The 19,299-nt window shown below is 47.0% G+C and overlaps 1 pseudogene; it reads right to left on the reverse strand.

Moving 5' to 3' along the window:
- Positions 1-8,275: 8,275 nt before the first annotated feature.
- On the reverse strand, positions 8,276-9,270 carry LOC140616571 (mitochondrial fission regulator 2 pseudogene; annotated as a pseudogene).
- Between the last annotated feature and the right edge of the window lie 10,029 nt (positions 9,271-19,299).

Raw genomic sequence — 19,299 nt, forward strand, 5'->3', positions numbered from 1 at the left:
GTGACATTGTCTCTTTTCTTGAGTAGCAGAAGTTGACTCAGTATGTGATCTCTGTTTGTTCACGATCCCTCTGTCCTCATTTCAGTGGTCCAAGCTTTGGACCTCAGAATCCTAAGTCCATCTTCTGATCCTTCCTCTTATGTGCATAACACGTGTGATTGTTGGAAGTTTTGCCCATGCACTACCTCTGGACCTGTATTGTCCAACATGTGTGGCCACTGAATACCAGAAATACTACCAGGCTACATGTTGAAGTGATAATACCTTGGATATATAGGCTGATATAAAATATGGTGCTTTTTTTTTAATTTTTATTTTTTGGTGGATTTCCCGTTAGTCTTTTTCTATGCATTTTTTTTCCAGTTTTATCAAGAAATAATTGACACACATCACTGTGTAAAATCTGAGGCATAGAGTATGGTGGACTGAATTACCCATATTGTGAAATGGTCACCACAAGAGGTTCAGCTAACATCCACATTCTCATATAGACACAGTAAAAAGGGGGGGAAAAAAAAGGATCTATTTTAGGATCTACTTTCTTGACAACTTCCCTGTATATCACACAGCAGTGTTCCCCATAGTCTGCATGGTGTACATTACATCCCCAGTACTTATTTATGTCATAAGTGGAAGTTTATACATTTTGACCACCTTCCTCCAAATCACCCTCCCCAACCCTAAAATACATTACTAAAATTAATTTCACCAGTTTTTCACCATTTTAAAAATGTGGTTACCAGGAAATCCAAAATTACATGATGTGGCTCACCTTGTATTCCTGTCAAACCTCATGCCGGGTGCCTCACCTCTTCACTGGCACAGCATTTACCAAACAGGCAGTCCTGACCTTGTGCTTCCCTGTCTCTCCCAGAGCTTTGAGCATTCTCTGCATTAAATAAAACAAAATTTTAATTGAAGAAAATTCTTCCCAATTTCCTAGCAAATTCAGTTCCGACCAAGGCCTGTGTGGCCTGACCCCCCAAGCGGGTCTTCTGGATGGCTCTGCGGTGCCATTTGCCCTCTGTGGCTCCCAACAGTTTGCCCACATCCTCAGGTCCTGCTTCCATCACCCACCTCATTTAGAACTACCATCACGCCTGTGCCTACTGGGGCTGACCTGGCTCAAATGGCATTACCTCTTTTGGGCAAATTTTTACCAACCTCCTGGGGCAAGCACTTTTTTTTCTCTTTTGAAAGATTTTATTGTTATACTTGTAGGGTCACGGATGCGTACTAGGATGAAAAACTTGCCAGATTGGTGCTTGATTACCACTGTAGCAGTTTTTTTAATTGGACATAAAATATCAGAGATTCTATACCTTCTGAAGAGCCCAGGGTATTCTAGAGGGAGAATGTAGGCCAAGTGTCCTTTCTCTGTCCCAAATCCCTTCCAGGATACCATATTACATCTAGTTATGCCCCCTCAGACTCCCCTTGACTGTGCCATTTTCTCAGACTTCCTTGCTTATGAGGATCTTGACAATATTGAGCACTGGTGTAGGATGCCCTCTCTTGGAATTTGTCTGCTTTTTTCCCTCATGATTAGACTGGGGTTGTGGGTTTGCAGGTGAAATGCCATTGTCTTCATGTTTTAGTGAGGCTGCATTCTATCAGCATGGCCTATAACTTGGTGTTGACCTTGTTCACCTGGCCTAAGTAGAGTGTTAGGTTTCTCCACAGTAAAGTTGCTTGCTCTTCCCTTTATACTGTAGTCTTTGGACTAGAAGTCACTTTGCACAGCTGACACAGGTGTGGGGAATTCTACGCTCCATTTATTTTTGAGCCTGTCAGCGCTATGAGGGGGTCTCTGGTGCTGCTCAAGGAGGCCTTGTGGGTGGAAAGAAGGGAATCCAGAGATTTTAGAGGGTTAGTTTTCTTGAGATACTGTGCAATATGAGCAAGTTTTCAAGTAGTGTAGTGGACTACTCACACTCCAAATTAGCTACTGTACTTTCTCACGAGAAGACCATGCAGTCTGCAGATTCTATTGCTGTAATTTCCAAACTTGGTTTCCATTCTTTTGCATATTGAAGTGGGCTGTTTTTATGATTCCTCAAATGTTTGAAACCTTGTATAAGTGGATGGTTTAAATTTAAAGTTAGCGAACCTGAATTTCAGCTTCTAAGGGTACTTCACCTGTTCCTCATCCCTACAGGACCCATGTGATAGTCCAGCAAAGTCCCATTAATTCAGACTTAACTTCTTTGGAACTTGAAAGCTTAAATGGAGTTGTAGTTACTTTGGCACTTTATATAAGAAATAAATCAACATTTAAAAAGTGGGTATCTAAGCTTCATGCTGAACTATTACAGGTTCCAAGTTGCCTTAAGCACTTGAATACCCAGGCACATTTCAGTGATTGATAGGTCTTTATCCTTTGTGATCATTTAAACAAGAATCCACCTAGCACCTACTGTATGCATGACTCTCAGGCTCTGGATCACCTCTGAGAACACCTAATTTCATCTTTCATAATTCACACCTTCTTCCATTTGTCCATATTCGGTGATAAAACAGTGTAGGTTACATGGCAGAGTGAACTTGCTGCCCAGTCACAGGCGAGGGAGCTGTAAAGCGAGCTCCTTCTCTGAAGTCTCTCTTCTTTTCCTGCTGAAGGCAAGGTTTCAACCCCTCAGGGTCCTTATTAGAAAGCTCTTGCCATTTTACAGTGTAAATCTACTCCATTGAATTGTGCTAGCTATTAATTTCTATGGCAACACAAAAGCTCTTTAGTAAAGGTGAACATGTAAGCACAGTGCCTACCAGCTATAAAGCACCTACGGTAAGAGGTGCTGAAATTTAATCACACAAAGGAGTAGAAGACGTAACACCTCCCCGCCCACAGCAGAAGGCAGGCCTCCAGCCAGGAGAAGGGTGACTGCATGCCCAGTGCGCCAAGATTTCCATTTGAGCTCTAGTGACTCACCTGCACATCATGCTTTGAAGTTGGGCTGTTTTGCAAACTTCTACCAGTACCCCGCCTTTGTTCCTCAAAAGTTTTCAGTTTTAAGGGTGAGTCCAACAACAACCCTTCCTTGAATTGCCCAAAAACTGGCCACTGGTTGAAGACCGGGCATGTTAGAAATATCTATTGTAGAAACATCTACATCTGATGTAGAGAAGTAACACGGTTGTCCAGTGTTGAGGTTTTGAGGGTGGAGGCAACTGTTAAAAATTAAGGACGTCTTTATTGTGCCAAGATTTTATTAGGGAGTCTCCTCTCATCCACAACTCTGCAAGAATGTCTAAGGTCATGGGATGTGTTCAGTCACATACCCATGACTGCAACCCTCCCACCACCAGACCTCCTGGGGAAGTGACACCCCAGAACAATTGGGTTGATTCGCCTCCTCCCTTCTGTGGCCGTATCCTTCCTCCATGGTGTGAGCCTCTGGGTCTTGCCTGCCCTCTTGACGGCATGGGCTGTCCTCCTGACCCTGGGGTCCCACCCTGTGCTGATGTAGGTGGTTACTCTGCAGAGAAGTGGGTGCTCACAGCAGCAAAGCTACCCCTGTGGAGAATTACTGAATATTTATATGGAAAATGAGATTTCATCCCCTCTTACCTTTAAGTCATTCCAAAGGATCCGATGTCCTTGTGTCATGTAAGTCCCCATACTTCAGATAGTTCTTTTTCCCATTGACCCCAATCATAGAACCTTAGATGGGAAGTCCTTATCTGTGTTTTTCTGATATAAGAATCACTTCTATAACATGGTCTTCTAGCCCCTGCTTTAATATTTCCATGACAGGGACCTCACTACTCCATTTGTAATTGTAAATGATTGTTCTCAGTAATAGAGCCTTTCTCCGGCTGGAATGTAGACACTTGGGAAAGGAAGATATCTCTTCATTTGTTATCTTTAATATCTAAATAAATGTCAGGTGTGCACAATACACAAAGTACTGATACTTTTTCTCCCTTTTGCTCAACAAAGGTTTCCTTAGCACCTGCTTACATGCCAGGCACTGTGCTAGGTGTTCAAAATCCACCAGTTACCAAGACAAAGTTGTCGGCTATCTGTTAGCTTACAGTTGAAAGAGGTAAAGCATAAACACTAAAATGAAATCATATGCTTTTAGGAGGTGATAAATGCAAGGAAGGAAAAAAAGCCAGGTGAACAGAGGGCATGCGGTGGAAACGAGCTGTGTGAGAGAGGCAATCAGGGAAAGCCTCTAAGGAGGCATCAGGTGGAATACGGGCTCACTGCTGCCATTGGACTGCGCACCATCAGTTGTTTAGAGACCTCCGGATCACGTGGTGGCGATCACTCCTCTTTTCCTGCCCCTGCTCTGCAACAAAAGCACTGATGTGTGCTGAGGTGCACATGATACTAATTTAGGGGGAGGCCCACTGGGCGACACAGTGCATGGAGCCAAACAGGCTGAGAGGTCTGTGCTTGCACTTACCAGCCTGAGAGACCTGGAGCAAGTCCTTTAATCTCAGCTCCTCCGTGTTCTCATCTAGCAAATGAGAAGTTATGTGCTTACTCCACTAGGTGGGTGCAAGTTTCAGAGATCGTGCATATAAAGTGGCTGACGCGTTGCGCTAAACAGGCTGTAGTCAATGTGTAGACAGAGACACTGGCTACACATCCCTAGGAGTCACTGAGAAGCACTAGAAGGGAGTTACCTGCTTTCCGAGTTTCCTCTGAACCCCAACTTTTGTTTGCCCTCAGTATTGTGCGTGTTTTGTGCACTCGGCAGGTTCTGTCATGCACCCTGATTACTCAAGTGACTCACTCTCCCAGACGTGGCCGGGCTGCTGCTCGGGCCGTGCCGCCCTCCGGGAGGGCCTGCCAGCCCTGCGGATCCTTCCCGGCCCAGCCCCGAGGCCTGCGGCTGCACAGCGTCCAGCCCTGCTCCTCCAAATTCTCACTCCCGCTGCCCCCCGCGCCCCCTGTGCCCCATGCCCCTCGGCTGTGCTTGTCCCTCTGACGCTGCCCCCACCCCCCACTGCAGCTCCCCTCAGCAGCTGCAGGCGCCTCGGGTCGGCTCTTCGGCCACCCGCACACCTAACAGCACCTGGCACTGGGCGTCAGGCGATGCTCAGCAGTGTCAGAGCTGCAGAGAAGCCGAGGCACAGAATGGAGACCCCTCTCTGGATTGCACCACTGATGACTTTCAAGATTCCGCAGCGGGTGGGGCTGGGGAAGACCAGAGGCCAAGGGGTAAGGCGGATGGATGCGGGGCAGCTGGGGAGTTTTTGCAACAAGTCTGTCAAAATGTAAATGTACAAGTCTTCGTGGATGAAATAACATGGTGTCTGGGCCTGGCTTGCAAGCACTCCAGCAAACAGAGAAGGAAAAATGGGAGTAAGGGAAAGGAAGAAAGAAGGGGGCAAGAGACTCTTTGACTTTTCCATAATAGAAACGGCATTGTAGCAAAAAAAACAACAACAAAAGCGCTTGGCAGTGAGCAAAAAGTCCGTCCTTAGCCAGACCTCTGTAGTTTGAAATCAGCAAAATGAGTCTGTATGGGAAACACAAGATTGTGATTTATTTCTTTTGGCTTACCTATTTGGGTGTAATGCCGAGGCAGGTTTGCTAGTTCCCCTACACATGTTCAAGGAGTGCAAGTGACACAAGAACACCACGCATCTAACTACATCCTAACATCAATGTTTTACTTGCACATGTTTTGCATTCATTACAGATGTTTCATTTCATTCTCATAATAACTTAATGAGACATGTTTGATGGAGATCATACACATTTGATAAAAGAAGAAAGCTGGAGTTAGGAATTTACTTATTTGCACGTAACTAACAAGTGGACAAATACACCCCAGAAGCCAGAACTTGCACCCAAGTGTCCCTGTTGGCTGCCTACGACCGGACTGTACCCCAGGATAGTCCATTTGTGCCCTGATCACACGGCATGACCCAAAAATAGGGGATAGAGCTGCTTTCCCCCTCTTTTCACATCTGCCCTCCCCAAGAGGAGTGCTCTGCCACAGTCAGCATCCATTCAACAAACAGCGAAAATGAGTAGGACAGCTCTGTCCCTTGGGAGGTTTACAGGGATGAGTCAGATGAAAACGGTGAATAATGTCACTGTCCTCTGCCAGAACTTTAGAGAGACCAGGAATTAACTTGGAGGAGCTTTGCAAGGTTGCACACTGTGTTCAGTCTATGTTCTGATTTACTTCTCTCATCCTTGACTTTGCAAAAGACTGACATTCTTGGTTCCTAATGCTAGACCAGCTGACTTCAGCCCATGCTCCTGATCTGAGCTCTGTACTTTCACATTTCCATTTTAATTTCTAAACAGGGAACTTCGTCAGAGGCGCCCTCTCAATTCCTTCTCTTGGCTCTCACAGTACCTATCTTGGCAGAAAATCTCAAGTATACTTCAGAATCCAGAGATGGTAGCTTGACAATTTGATGTTGAAATTCAGTAAGAAATTTGGAAACCTCCATAAACACAGCATCTCAACCCAAAAAAATTCTTTGGTTTCTGTGGTTGAGTGAAATTACAGTAACTAACATTTATTGAAAGTCGACTCTATGCCAAGCATTATTCACACACATTTATGCGCTCACTCCTCACAGGCTTTCAAAGTAAACACTGCAGTTATTCCAACTGCACAGCCAGGGGAAATTGAGGCATGGAGAACTGGGCTCCCAGGGCAGAGCGTTGGTGGAGCGATGAGCTCACAGTGCTGTGTTCTGTCCCATGATGATGCGAAGGCCACGCCAGATCTCACACCAGGCCGGGGGACACCTCCCTGGATTTTGTGTGTGAGCACTGACTGGGGATCAGAAATCTACGTTCTGACCCTGTCTTTGCTTTTGCCTTCCTGTCTGACATCTATCTGCCTCCCTATTTGTCACATTTCCCTTGTTGCCACCTGACATCTGACGTGGCCGGGCAGCAAGGGGAAGACTGAACTGGCGGCCGGTGGGCCAGACCCTGAGTTGAATCAGCCCATCCCTGGATAGTTCCTGCCCCTGGAAAGAACGTATGATCTGTCCCAGCTACTTGACAATGCAAACTATACTCAATGCACTATTATTTCCATGTAATTGAATAGATGGGATTTCCAATTATCCAGAAGTAAATGTGAACAAGGGCTTCTTAGAAACAGCACATATCGTTGACAAAGATGCCTGTTCTCCAAAGCTGTGACTGGCCTGGCCACCCTCCTGCAGGTCAGGTTGCACCAGGCGCTGGACCCACAGGTCTCTAGGAAGCTAGGCTTTCTCCGTCAAGGTTCTGGGCTTTTCCGCCAAAAGCAGGAAGACCCTCCTTAGCCCACGTAGCATGGAGGCTCCAGGTGGCAGTGTCAGAGCCTGTCTTGGTCACTGCCACACTCGCAAGGCCTTGCACAGAGTGGCTTGTGGGTATACAAGAGGACTGACACTGCTCAGGGTAAAAACCCCAAGATCGTGAGAGGAACCCCAGCCTGCTGGCCCTGAGCCTGTCCTGTCTGCCTCTGTTTTGTGCCCATCCCTCATTTCCTTCACTTTGGTCCTCGCTTTCTTTGCTCTGTTTCTTTTTTGCTTCCCCGGCCTGAAAACGACACCGCGTCTAAGCACGCCTGCTTTGGATCTTGGATCTCTTTCCCACAGCTCGCTCCTGTGGCATTTTGGCCAGGCTTTCAAGGTGTCTGTGGCTGGATTTCAAGGGTCTGACGGTGTACTTCCCCCGCGCCCCGGGGACACAGGAGCCCCTGGTTCCTTCATTTCCAAGCTTCTCTCTTCTCTTCCCTATCTGATCCCACCAGCCCCCCCGCCCCAGCCCTGTGGGGCCTGCTCACTTTACCCCCCATGCTCCTCGTACACCACCTCCAGCGCCCAGGGAAGGCCCACATTATGCTCCGCCTGAGCTTTGGTTCTTTTTTTCTGTTCTCTTTTATTTATTTGTTTTATAAGATTCTATTTTTTTATTCATGAGAGACACAGAAAGAAGCAGAGACATAGGCAAAGGGAGAAAGAGGCTCCCTGTGGGGACCTGATGCGGGACTTGATCCCAGGACCCCTGGATCACGCCCGGAGCTGAAGGCAGAGGCTCAACCACTGAGCCACCCAGGCGTCCCTATTTTATTTTTTAATCGTTTTTTTTTTTCAAATCAAGTGTTTTATTTCAAAAAGCTTCATAGTAAGTCAAAAGCAAAAAGGAATGTGTGAAACAACAGAAACAACAGAAACATTAGCGGTACCAGCAACAACTGTATAGCCCGTTCTGTGCAGGTACTTTAAGAGAACTTGAAGGCAAAGATATATCATGAACAATACACTTAAAAAAAATTAAAACATTAACTTTACATTATTATAGCTCACTCTTGAAGTTCCTGGAAAATGGAGAAGATTCCCAAGACTTATTTTCTTTCTCAAAAGAATCATCTTCTTGGAAAGCAAACTTCTTCTTACGTGCATGGGATATTAAAGACACTGGATCCCAATGTAAATCTTGTCTTTTCCTCTTATGAATGGGTCTACCTCCAGGTGACCATTCAATACCGTGAAGCTTAACCTTATTCTTATTCATGTCCTTTAGAACATCCAATATGTTTGGAACATCTTTTTTTATCCTGGTTTTTTAAACGACTGTAATTGGTCTTACTGTTGTCACCTGGGTGCTGTTTTTTCATTTCATTGGCCGAATTATCTGAGTCACGTGTATTTTTCAATCCTGGCTGTGTGAGAGAAGAACACAGAGGCTGTGGAGAAAAAAGCTGAGGGGGCAGTGGAGGAGGAGGCAGAGGAGGAGGGGAAAGCATTGAACTTGAAAATGGATCCAGCTGGGCACCCAGTTCAGCAGTCTCTGGTGATGACTGTTGTCCCAAACTGCTAGGCTCGTCATTCAAGTCAAAGAAGCTCTCATGTACACTGATTTTGGGTCCCTGCCTCCCCACGATTGCAGCAATCTGGGTGCAGAGTAAAGTGAGCTCCTCTTCCAGGGCGGCTATCTTTTTAAAGGCAGCTTCTCCTACAGGCCCACCATTTTTCATTCATTTATTCTTTCTTAGAGCAGGTGACAGTGAATTCCAGACTGGTTGCAAAGAATGGAAAAATTCCGTTTTCTCTTCTTCATGTTTCCATATATTATTTCTCAAAATTAGGCCTGGAACAAGGTTCTAGAGGAAGAATTTTCCCGATGATCTGAACAATACTTCAAGCTGATCCATAGTCTTTATTTTCTCTAATCTGCAAAATCTGGTCTATCAGAACATCAAAATATTCCAGCATTTCTCTTACCATATTCAGTATGAGCGACCTTCTCACTTGTGGAAGCCTTACCTGGGCACAAGTTCTCTGAGCCATCTAAGGATGGGTGCCAGGGCTTTGCTGTTTCTCAGTCCTCCAAGGTACCTGCCCCAGGGAAGGTACAGACAAATGCAGAGCCTCTGCAGGTGATGCGCCAGCTGAGAGCAGGGCTTGTGGTCCACGTCCCCATCTGCAGCCATGGCCTCCCTCCCTTTCCCACACCTCCTCCCGTGGGCCTCCTTGGCTTTCTATGATGTGCTGAATGGAGGGACGGTAACCACAGACTCATCCCCCTTTGCCATGTGTCCCACTCACCTTCCTGTCTCTTCCCGGATCATCTCTGTGTCCAGGACGGCCTTCTCCATTCAAACGCTTCCAAGGTCCTCCCCAGCTGAGAGCGCTCCTCATTGACTCCAGGCAGCACCTGCCTTCGGCCCAGGACGTGATCCTGGAATCCTGGGATTGAGTCCCATGTCAGGCTTTCTGCATGGAGCCTGCTGCTCCCTCTGCCTGTGTCTCTGCCTCTCTGTGTGTCTCTCATGAATAAATAAATAAAATCTTACAAAAAAAAAAAAAGAACACAAAGAGTGAAGGAGACAACCTGGGGCAGGAGTGTCCCACATGGCACTTCTCCGGGAAGGCTGTGCCCTGGGAAGTGGCAGGCCTGCGCAGAGGCGAGATCAGATGAGACAACCATGCTTGCTCATCAAAGCAGGTTTCTTCAGACTTTTAAGATTGCATACCCCCTCAGGAAGGAATCAGGATCACTCACCCCCTCAATATACATACATTAACCTATCAATTATATATATATATGACATATATATATATGACTTGGCTAGTATAGAGACACATTAGACACAAAATGTGAAAATAGAAGAAAAAGATGAAATAACATATGGTTTTAGTTTATGAAAAATATTTAAAAAATCTTTTCCCTCACTAAATTATTTATTTTTTAATTTAATTTAATCTTTTTTAATACTCTCTATACCCAGTGTGGGGCTTGAACTCACAACTCCAAGATCAAAAGTCACATGCTCCTACCAACTGAGCCAAAGTATTTTTTTTAAGATTTTATTTATTTATTCATGACACACACACACACACACACACACACACACAGAGAGAGAGAGAGAAAGAGGCACAGACATAGGTGGAGGGAGAAGTAGGCTCCATTCCGTGCAGTGAGTCTGATGTGGGACTCGATCCGGGGTCTCTAGGACCACACCTGTGGGCTGAAGGCAGCGCTAAACTGCTGAGCCACCCAGACTGCCCTGAGCCAAAGTATTTATTATTAAGTTTTAGTGAAAACAATCGGCTTGGATATACATCATTCTTTTTTAAAAAAAAACTTCATTTTGTATTTGAGGATACAGTATCAGAAGTACTGGATGATACAGTATCTAGAAAAACTGGTTCTAGAATTTAATTTGCGTTGGTGCTTGGCTGTCACACATCTCTGAGACCGGTTTATCTCCATACTCACTTCTGTGTCCATCCACCAATTATACAGTTTGTTGCTTCAATTTAGCTACAAATTTCCATTTTCTCTGATGTCAGTCTATTTTGCATGCTAATTAAAAGCTCTTGCAATTTTACATTTTGAACAAATGGTTTCAAAACACTGTAAGGTAGATTTTTGTGTAATTAGAAAATTCTGTTTCAACCTGAAGTGTGCACATGAGAGTTATTACAGGTTGCAACTACAAATCTAACCTTTCGACAATAAAAATGCCATAATAGTAAGACATTTCCAAATATCTCATTTTCAAAACACTATTCTAATAGCATACATTTCCTCTAGAGGAAAATTATCTTTAAAAAGAATTATGTTTCCACTTATTGTTACAGCATCTTTTCTTGAAATGACAGATTTGTTGGCTTTTCTAAAATAAACACTGGTGGCCTGAGACTGCCAGATGGGATGCTTTCTTTGCTGGGTGGTTGATGAGGGCTCTTCCCAGGAGAAGCAGCAGTCTCAGCTGACCCTTGGTGTCTACGTGTGATTTCAAGACTTATATCGTTAGTCTCAGTTTCTTTGCAGTGTTCTTTTTTAAAGCCACCTGTCAGTTTTTTTTCCAGGTTCAGTATACTTAACATTAAGTTATAAAACCCTTAAATCCTCTTAACCAGACACACACAGACTGCAACAAGTCACAACATAATGAAAATGAATGCAGATGTGTGGGTTCCTCCCGACACCCTTCTTTGAGAATCACCTCTTTTTTTAAAAAATACAATTTTTAAATTTGAGTATAGTTGACACACAATGTTACATTGGTTTCAGGCACACAACATAGTGATTCAACAACTCCATATGTTACGCTATGCTCCCCACAAGGATAGCTGCCATCTCTCACCATACAATGCAATTACAATACCAGTGACTATGTTCCCTATGCTAGGCCTTTTATCCTTATGACTATTCATTTCATAACTAGAAACCAGGACCTCCCATTTCCCTTCATCCATTTTGTCCAATCTCTTCACCCCCTTCCCCTCTGGCAACCATCATTTTGTTCTCTGTGCTTGTAGGTCTGATTCTGCTTTTTGTTTATTTGGGTTTTTTAAGATTCCATATATGAGTGAAATCATACGGTACTTATTTTTCTGTCTGGCTTATTTTTATTTTTTTACTTAAGTTCAATTAACTAACATATAATGTATTATTAGTTTCTGAGGTAGAGGTCAGTGATTCACCAGTCTTATATAACACCCAGTGCTTATTCCATCAAATGCCCTCCTTAATGCCCATCACCCAGTTACCCTATAACCCCCACCTCTCTCTCCTCCAGTGACCCTCAATTTGTTTCCTATGATTAAGAGTCTCTTATGGTTTGTTTCTCTCTCTGATTTCATCTTGTTTTATTTTTTCCTCTATTCCCCCATGATCCTCTGTTTTGTTTCTTATATTCCACATGAGTGAGATCATATGATAATTCTTTCTCTGATTATTTCACTTAGCGTAATACCCTCTAGTTCCATCCATGTCGTTACAAATGGTAAGATTTCTTTTTTTTTGATGGCTGAGTAATATTCCAATGTATATATCTATACCACATCTTCTTTATCCATTCATCTGTTGATGGACATCTGGCTCCTTCCATAGTTTGGCTGTTGTGGACATTGCTGCTATAAACATTGATGTATGGTGCCCCTTCGGATCACTACATTTGTAGCTTTGAGGTAAATACCCAGTAGTGCAATTGCTGCGTCGTAAGGCAGTCCTATTCTCAACTTTTTGAGAAACCTCCATACTGCTTTCCAGAGTGGCTGCATTAGCTTGCATTCCCATCAACAGTGGAAGAAGGTGCCCCTTTCTCTGCAGAGGGTCACTTCTTGTTAATGACTTTTCTCATCTCCCAAATGACACGTGACTTTAATATGCAGAGTGGATGACGGTGTCAGCACCCATCTGTATTTTAAGCATTTGTTAGGTTTTTTAGTTTTTAGGAAAAAGTGAATGAAAATCTAATTTTTCCCCACCATTCAAAGAGACTGACACGGATGGCCCCCTAGGGACTGCAGGGGAAGCAAGGAGCACCGGAGGAGCATGTGGGTTTGCCTCACTAGCTCCCAGCATTACAATGGTTAAACTGTCCCCTCTTACCCACCCAGCTGTGATGACAACAAAGGCTCAGAGTTGGCATCCTAAATCAGACATCTGACCCTGTCGCTCTCTACAACCACTGCTGGCTTCTCCTGGCCAACTGAATAAAACCCAGACTCCCTAGTCTGCCTTAAGGCTTACAGGACCCACCGACCACAGCCCCAACCTGCCTCTGAGACCTCACCCAACACCACCCCCCCACCCCCGCCCAACAGGACTTTTCCTCGGTCTTTCATTTGCCCCTGTTATCCCCTGCATCCCTGCACCCTGGGCCTCTTCTCCGCCAAAGCTGGTTCAAGTGCTCACTGCCTCCTGGGACTCCCCGCGCCCCTCGTCCCTGTCCCTGCTTCCGTAGCACAGTCATCATCGCTCCAGCAAGGTGCTGGCGCTGCCCTGAAACAGGCTCAGGTGCCTCCCTCCTCTCTGCAGCCCCTTACTGAGCAGCATGGTCTCAGCATGGCCTATGTTTGCAAAAACGGATTTCCGTGTTGAATGAAAGCGACATCTGTCCTTCACCTGATCTCCCACAGCCTCCAGCCACCTGTCTGTTGGCGATGTTGTTTAACTTGCCTTCCGCGGGGGGGGTGGGGTGGGGTGGGGGGGGGGGCGAGGTGGCTCTTGATGGCCTCGGTCCCGGTCACTCCCCTTCCCTCTGTTACTATCCTTCTCCTTGGGGGGAGGGGGCGGAGCTCCATCCTCCTGGGATTGCGACCCACGGGATGACAGCCTTGATCGAGTGCTTGTGACTCCTGGCTGGTCTGGAAGAAGGTAGCAAGTGGAGGAACCGGTTAGTTTTTTTTCTGCAAACTGGAGCAGCCGGGCTCCAGACCCGGTTGCGGGTGCTGGGTGCTCAGTGCATTGGGAATGCGCTCCGGGGAGACGGTGAACTGTGTCGCCTTCTCACGCCCTCTGGTGGCTGGAGGGACCGCCCACCCTCCCTCGCTCCCCTGGGTGTGCAGCCCCCGGCCTGGTGCAGGTTCCCTGAAGCTCTGAACACCTTGCATGTAGAAGGGGAGCCGGCACATTCCCACCCATGTGGCATGAAGAGCTTGCGGAGCTTGAATAAACTGGAAACCCGAGGTGTGCAAACATTCCCCGTGGGCATTCCTCCATCAGGAGCAACTTAGACGGCCATCCCGCTCGTTCACTGCGCTTGAGTTTAGCATCCATGCTCTTTGAATGTCAATGTTATTGAGGTTTTCATAATTATGTACCTTCAAAAGATGTTCAATGTAATTCTGATCATACTCTTCTAAAAATGCCTCAGATTAAAAGCTTTTGCTGGCTCTTTAGACCGTGGGCCTGCAATTATAGAAAATGAACTGCATTTTAGCTTTCCATTGAAATTAATAACAACGGTTCCCCAGTTGACTCTGTGAATAGTTAATGGAACAAACAGGATACTTCAGTACAATATGGGTTGGAAAGCCATTTGAGCGAGATTCTGGGTTTCAAATGGGAAAATAATTCATACAATGCAAACCTTTCTCATATGCACTATGTGCGGTAGGTGTTTCTCTGAAATAAAAACCGAACCATTTAGCAAATGATTAACCGTACCTCAGTCTGCAGGTTACTCTGGTGAAAACAGAATTCAGGTAAATCATCTGGCACATGGCCTTGAGCACCACAAGAGATCTCACAGGACATGGAGGTGGACATACTCATTTGATAAGGAAGGAACACGTTCAGCCAGGTTGCATCCCCTCTGGGGACACCCAGATAGGAAACCAGAGGGAGAAGAGTGGAGTCCGGACTACTGACCCAGAGCAAAGCAAACCCTGCAAAGTGAGTATTATCATTCCCATTTTATAGACGTAGTATTAAGTAAAGAAACTTGCCCAGTGTACCTCCTCCAGCCAGGTAGCCTCTCCCTGCTGGGGACACCTGGAGGGAGATGCAGGCTCAGGATAGGGGTGTCTCCAACATTTCCCCATCAGTTGGCATTTCCCACCCCTCCTCCTACTTCCGACCCGGTCCTGTAGTTGGGAAGGGACTTTAGGGACACTTTGGCTCAGGGCATTTAGACTCCTTCCCCACCAAGTCCAAATTGCCTGCTTCTGGCGGGGAGGGGAGGGGAGTAGGTACAAATTTCATCTTCATTAGGTGTAGACACTGGGAGAAATTTCAAAATTAGGTTAGTCAGGGCACAGTTGGTTAAAAGAAAACTAAAAGGCATAAAGATGAAAAGAGTTTAAGTCATATTAGGAAAGATACATAAGAGGAGAAGACACTTCTCAGCCTCTCCTCTCAGAAATCCCACCGTGGAAGGCACAACTGTGTCTCCTTGTGACATTGCATATGTATCTCGTCACACTCACATCTTACTTCATTCACCCATGAAACACTAGGAAGACAGTGTGTGGCATAGAAACATTGCACCTAGAACCCTAGTAGAAGATTCTGGAAAAATTAATGAGAGGTGGTTATGGACATCCCACAGGCTTGACCGTAGTGGGCATTAGGCCTGGTGCAAACACTTTCGTAAGAACCCTCTGGATCTGTCTGAACTGGGGATACAATGGCATGCGCACACAATCTCCATGGCAAAAGTGATTTTTAAAAAAACAAAAGATTTCTGAGATGTGGAATCAATGTTATTACACTCAGAGCTGTTAAGATGTGGTTGAAAAGAGACATTAACTAATTTTCAATGCTTCAGAGTCAACCAAGAAGAGACTGTAACATCAGGTGTTGGATCTCTGTCTTTGGGGTCACCCTGTGTGACTTATCACCTCAGGATGCTGCAGAGCTACATGGGGGAGCTCATAGGTTAGATGACTGAGTATCAGGACAAGAAAAAAAAAAAACCAATAAGCTGATAGGGAAAGGACAAGCTTTTAAAAGGTAAAGTGCCTCATTTCAGTTCAAATAATTAACTGTGCAAAGACAAGATGGGGGTAAAGTTGGAAATTCTAGACAGCCACAAATCCCATATGAATTAGCACGTCACTTGTGGCTGTTCAGTTTTCAGCTATATTAACCCAGTCAGAGCAGAGACTCCATAAAGGGAGGGAGTAGCCCCCATCCTTTGTTCCAGGCACGTGGTGTCTAGGTTTTGTGGGATCCTGACTGTGTCCAGAAGGGAGCTCTGAAAGCCTGGTCATCTGAGGTATGATTGAAGAAACAGTAGATGTCTACCCTGGAATCACCAAGAGCAACCCCGTGCTGTCTTCATAAATTTGCAAGGCTGCAGTCTGGAAGAGAGCAAATTCCCCAGGGCTGAGCTGGTTGGTCCACAGGGAGGTGGATTGGGACTGAGAGTGTGGGAAATTCCTTACAATTCCAGGCACTTCAGCTTGTAGCCAGATCGCTGGGAGGTTTTGTGTGGAGACCAAGTGGATGTAGGGAGGGGTCCTGCCCTGGAGCAGAAGCTGGACCAGGTGGCCTCTGAGGATGCTTCCAACTCTGAGATCTCTGGTGCCACTGAGATGGAGGGGGAGTTGTCAGGAACCCAGCCACATCCTCCATGCTCCTTTGGGTAGCATTCGGGGCTTGCAGAAGGGTTTCTGGTGGGGAATATTTGAGGAAAAAATGTTGGAGTGCCGTTAGTGCTTGAGGTCATATCAACAAGGGTGAAGTCTTCTCCTCCCACCTCCCTTTCTTTCTAGAAGGAGGGTAGCACTGACAGAGAAAAGCATGTATAGAACCGAGTTAGGTGTTGTAGGGCCCTTCTGGCAGTCAGCTCTAAGCACTATTACTGGGGACACTATTTGGGGACAAGAGAATAGCTCTATTCTACAGAGCAATTTATTGTACTGACAGTCTCTGCCATGGGGTCCCTCGCACTTTCGGGGCTGGAGTTGCCTTTATTAGTGGAACTTGGCTCATAGAAAGGGTGTCTTGGGCTGGGAATTCTGCTCCCCAACGAGGGATGGTGGGCAGGATAGGGAGGAGTGGGGAGTTGTGGATCATGGACACATCCTAGTAGGGGATGAAGACCAACCACCAGTCTAGAGGTCAGTGGCTTTCCAGGGTCAGGACCAGGGCCCTGTCTCCCAATCTCAAATCTAGTGCTGTCCCCACGTCCTCACTGTACCCACCAGGATGGTGAGGCCTAAGGGAAAGATGATCCTAGTTAAGACAATTAAAAAAAAAAAAAAAAAAAAAAAGAAGAAGAGGGAGGGACACCAAGTGTACTTCCTTCTTAGTGGGGAGGCTTCTCCAGCCTGAGCTCTGCTTGTGGCTCCTGTGGGACGAGAAACATTGCTGGGTTTTCAGAGGACAGCCACCATTCTGGTCATTCCCATCACATTCCCATCACTGTCCCCTCGCCGTGGGGCTGGTTACCTGCCCTCTTTTCCCTGCGCTGGGGTTGCTCCGTTGCTGCTGTTCAGGAGGGAACGGGAGCAGAGCACTAGCTGGGCCAGCCTGGGGTAGAGCTGGAAAAAGGGAATCTGGAGCCAGATTGACCCATGGTAGCCACTTCCCGCCCTCAGCCTCAGTTTCCTAGCCTGGTATTGGCACCTGCTCGACAGGTCCAGTGTAAGAATCCCCGGAGCCAAACAATGATCGTGAAGAGCTCTGTGGCCAAAGGCACAATGGGATTTCCTCCCGGTAGAGGGTCACCTGCTTGGCCTCCTGAGAAAGGCCAGCAAGTGACACCCACAAGCACTCTGGGGATGCCGGGTCGCCTCGGGGAGTCTCCTGGCTGGCTCCCCGCAGCAGGGCCCCCCTCCCTGGCCTGGGGCGCGCGGTACCCAGCAGCCTGTGCCAGCTCGAGTGGACAAAGAGTCTCTTGTGACCGGCTGCCAATTGCCCTCCGCTTCTGAGCCCGCAAGTCTCCTGTTCCTCCGCCGCCGGGCCCAGGGCCCCCGGAGCCACGCCTCAGTCAAAGGCAAACCAAGATGTTCAAGACGTTCAGCGAGTGAGACAGCGGCCCCCGCCAAGGGCAATTTACTCCCCAGTCACACGTTGAGCTCCACTTGCCAGCGAAGTGCTGGAGGAGCGCCCCGGGCCCAGCGGCGGCGGAGGAGCCCAGCCGGTAGCATCTGCCGCCCCTGGGGAACTACTCCCACCGGGGCCGTGCGGCTGTCGCCGGGAGTCCCGCATGCAGAGCTGCTGCTCCCCAGTTGGCTGCTAGGACCCGGCTCCAGCTCAGCCCTGCTTGAGATTAATACTAGTGTCTGCAATCGTTTCTTGGGCAAGATGTTCTCCCAGGAAACATGCGCTCTGGCGTGGCTCTCTCATTCTCTGATTTTAAAACATCTGAAGCGTGGTGATTCAGCTAAGTTGTGCACAATAAAATGGCCCCAAGGATCAGAGGGACCTCTGGGACAATGCGTGTCTTGGTAGTACCTGGGGACAGGGGGTCCGTGTGCGGGAACCTCCTTACTCGTTTCACCTTACAATGGACGGTCACCCAAACTTCAGAGAGTAGATACTGGAAGAGGACCCGCAGGGGAGGGCTTCTGGGACCCTGTTCGCATGTCGTTTCTTGATCCTGCGCTGGCTCCGTGACAGAATGCCAAGCCTCTTTGCTTTTGCCACTGACTGGGGAGTGTGCCCCTCCCTGAGGGCAGTGAGTGAGGCAGGTGCCAGCTGCCTGCCAGCTCAACCAGGGGAGCCCGGCAGGCCTCAGCACCAGTGAAGGTAGGCCTTGCAGCCAGACCATCCCCCCGATCCAACCTCTTAAGCTTATTTTAAGTTAGAAAGGGGATTGACAATGGAGCATGACGTTTTTACTTATTTTGTATTTTTTTTTTAAGATTTTTAATTTATTTATTCATGAGAGACACAGAGAGAGAGAGAGGCAGAGACACAGGCAGAGGGAGAAGCAGGCTCCATGCAGGGAGCCCTGAGTGGGACTCCATCCGGGGACTCCAGGATCATGCCCTGAGCTGAAGGCGGCGCTAAACCGCTGAGCCCCCCGGGGTGCCCACATGATGTTTTTATAATGTTTAAAAAACGTAAACATAACATAGATAAATAAAAATGCACAGACCATAAATGTATGATTGGTTGGATTTCACACAGACCACACCCAAAGGCACCTGCCACAACTGATCTTTCTCTTCTTTTTGCTGATGCTCAGCTAACGAGGAGTTTGCACGCTTTCCATGCACAATGCACCTTTTCTTCCTGAGCACACAACTTTCTGAACTAGATGGGTTTTGCTCCCTGAGACTTGTCATTGTGGACATGCTAGGCCAGATGGGACTAACAAGGGAAACTCTGACTCTGGGTTGGGGTGGTCAGAGCATTGCTGTTGGAATGCAAGGTGGCCGAGAGTCCTTCCAGGAGAATGCAGAGCTTCTCCCAGCCTGGAAGGCCCCCTCGGAAATGGTGACCTTGTGCTGAAACCAGGAAAGGATGGAGCGCATGGAGTAGATGACAGCGTGACAGAGAGAGAGCTAGTGAACTAGGTCTAGAGAGAAAGCTCATCTCTCCCCAGCAGTGCTGTAACCTCAGGGAGACACAGCCCACCCACTGAGGACAGCCTGCAGCACGACAAAAGCTTGGCAACTGGGAGC

The sequence above is a fragment of the Canis lupus genome, chromosome 24, assembly GCF_048164855.1.
Source record: "Canis lupus baileyi chromosome 24, mCanLup2.hap1, whole genome shotgun sequence".
In the NCBI taxonomy this organism is placed as follows: Eukaryota; Metazoa; Chordata; class Mammalia; order Carnivora; family Canidae; genus Canis; species Canis lupus.